Source organism: Otolemur garnettii, unplaced genomic scaffold (genome assembly GCF_000181295.1).
Source record: "Otolemur garnettii isolate 467f Iridium unplaced genomic scaffold, OtoGar3 scaffold00026, whole genome shotgun sequence".
NCBI lineage: Eukaryota > Metazoa > Chordata > Mammalia > Primates > Galagidae > Otolemur > Otolemur garnettii.
Window position 1 is genome coordinate 13,347,725 of NW_003852421.1, and position 3,240 is coordinate 13,350,964.

A 3,240-nucleotide genomic window follows, 5' to 3' on the forward strand; every position below is an offset into this window, starting at 1 on the left:
AGCAGCCCTGAATTTAGGAAGAGCATGACCAGTGTACTAGAGGTTGTGTGTGCACAGGCACTAGAGTTACAAAAGAAATTAAATGTGGGTTCTGTTATAAGTTGAATTGCATCTTCCCCCAAAAGATAGTCCCAACCCTCAGAACTTTAGACTGTAACTTTGTTCAGCACAAGGATCATTACCAAGGTAATCAAGTTAGAGGGAGGTCATTAGGGTGGGCCTAACCCATCACGGCTGGTAGTCTCCTAAAAAGGGAAATTTGGACATAGACACACACAGAAAAAACACCAAGTGAAGGTTAAGGGAGGTATATCAGTGACTTTTGTGTAAGCCAAGGAATATCAAAGATGGCCGGCAAACCAGCAGAGGTGAGGGGTGAGGCCTGGAACACACTTCCTCACAGGCTTGGGAAGGAACCAAGCTGGCCTCAAGGCAAATCTCCATCCCTCGTGCCAACCTCCAGCCTCCAGGGCTGGGAGACAGCACGGGTCTGTGTTTAGGCTTTGTGAAGGCAGTCCTGCAGTGCCAGGAGAGCTCACCCCAACTGGCATTGGCTCTGGAGGAGAAGGGAACCACCTCTTTATGTCAACAGGAGGCCAAGCAGGGACCTTCTCTCCCCTATCCTTTCTCCTCCCCACTGCCTTCCCTGCTCAGCACCCCACTTCAGCCTAAGGGAGCTGGGGGCAGAGAGATCAGGATGGGGAAGTCGTGGGAGGGTGGAAATGGTGATGTCCTCCCCTTTTTCCTACATTTCTTGCCTGGAATGTGAAACAAAAGAAAGAAAACCAAATGCCCTTGGTCAAAACACCTCTGTGTCAAATCACCAGCTTGGGAGGCAAGGCAGGGCCTGGGTCCGTGGTGGCATAGAGTCTCTGAGGAACAAAGGGGCCTTCAGAAGCGCCTGGTACTCCGCTCACCCATTGATTTTCATTTGCACGGACGCAGGCCCTCTTTTTGTAATCAGAGGGTGGAAAAGCAGATCTGGGAAGGCAAACCGAGGAAATCCATGATCAGCTGCCTAAAAATAGACCCACCCCCACACCGCGGAAAACAGGCGCCGGCTGCCGCTGTGCGCCCTTACAGCTCGCGTTGGCCGGTTGGGGCTTTGCAGTGTAGACCGGAGTTGGTCCAGCCTCCAACACCGTGCCGGGCCTTAAATGGAATCGCTGTCTGTGGTAACGTATGACAAGAGCTGGCAAGCTGAGCCTTTCTTTGAAACGTGTATGGGGGCGTAGCATTTGCTCTGGGTACAAGAGACAGGCCTCTGCAGCAGGTGAGAGCTGGAGGGCAGACCCCATGGTCCCCAGGAGGGAAAATTGCCTAGGGGAGAGCACCAGCTGGGGGAGGTGGGAGCCCACGTCACCACAGCAGAATTAACTGTGTAGTGGCCCGCTTCTGAGAGAAGAAACCGTTTTGACATGTTATTTTGCCCAGGCTACAACATCTCTGGTAAACAAGAGAAACTCAAATTTTAGATGATGAGAAAGCCGTGAAACACAATTTGAAAAATATGTCACACCCAGCTTTGCCCTCCTCCAAGGCAAATAAAAGTCTTAACATAAAAATGTTTCCACTTCTTTTCACATCTTTGCCTGGGCTGCGCTGTTAGTCATACACCCCCTCTGATATTACTCCCTAGCAGCTTAAATGGAAGTTATTTGCATGAATGAACACTCCTTAATGGCTGGATCACTGGACGAAATGGAGTTGTGAAGCCCAGTCACATGAAGAAAAGCAATTAATAAAACTGGCTTTCATCTCAAAGGAACTTGGATTTTTTTTTTAATGCAGTTATGTATTGAGGGAAATGAATATGTGGTTGATTATCAGGAAAAAAATAGACCGAATGCTGCCCACTTGTGAATTCACAAATCCACTTCAAGTGGAAAACCCAAGTCTGCACCCTCGAGGAATTGCCCAAATGTGTTATCACAAGGCGAGCTTTGGCCCAATGCCTGGAAGCTGATGAGGTCACAAAACTCATTACTCAGAAAATAAGCCGTGAGCCAGGCCCCTGGCCTGTGGCATTTCACCACAAAATGGAGATTCCTCTGTCTTTCCCCGGTTCCCACCTCCCCTCATTAGAAGGAAAATGGGATTCCCAGGTGTTTAAGTTCGGAAATCTTAAAGACATTCAGCGTGGACTCTTGCGTGCCACATCCTGGTTTTAGCTGTGGCTTTTCTCGCTCTGTCTGGAGGCATCTCAGTAGTTAATGGGAGTGATTCAAATGATCCTACTCCAATTCCTGCTATTTTAGGATCCTTAGCTTTTCTTAGCCATAGATTTCTTCTGTCTAAATCTGCCCGACTGAATTGGAAGCTGCCCAGAATCATCTTCTTTGGAAATTACATTTGTGCATCTAGGGTATATTTGTCGTTCCGCCCACGCTCCAGCCACTTTTTGAGAAGTGCAGAGAGAGTCATGTGACAGCCATCAGTGTATTTGCACCCTTTTTTGTTTAAAAACATAATCTGCATTACAAATTGCACCAATTCCTGTATGTAGTAAGTCATCATTCAATAAAAAGCACAAATGTATGCCTGTCACATTCAACATAATAAACTGCAAGTAAATACATCTTTTCTTAGTCCAAATCAGTCAGTAAATGATGTCTTTATTTTCTCTGTTATGCACCAAGTTTGCAATCAGCTTTATTCTTGATTCTCTCAGGCCAAGCCTACACAGCTTAAGAGCAGTGGAAGATTGTGCTTTTATCAGAAGTGTTTGAACACCTGACACAGGAACATGGCTGAAGCAATCTGTTTCTCCAAAACACTTTGTTCTACTTTATCATCATCTTCATTATGATCCTCATCTAAAAGGATGTATCACATAGGTCTGCATCTGCAGGCGATATTATAGTTGAGACGAGACAGTGCTCCCTGTCTGTTCTCGATGAGTTTACAGTTTGCAAAGGACTATGGTATAGAAGAAACACTTTGTTATCTGGCATAAGACAAAACTAGGTTAAAATCACAGTCTTATCACATACGTTAGATATTTGACCTTGGTCATGTTATTAAACCCCGGAGGGCCTCAGTTACCTTACAGGACAGAGGTGGTAACTCTGAATGGCGTAAATGTTGTGCTAGCTACACAATACCTGCTCAGTTAAGCGTTAGCTAGTAACACAGACATGTCCTTATGGAAAAAAGCAAGCTGGCCAACTATATTTACTATGGCTGTGTCATTAATAACTGGTCAGAATAATGGCTACTATGATCTCTTTTACTTCTATA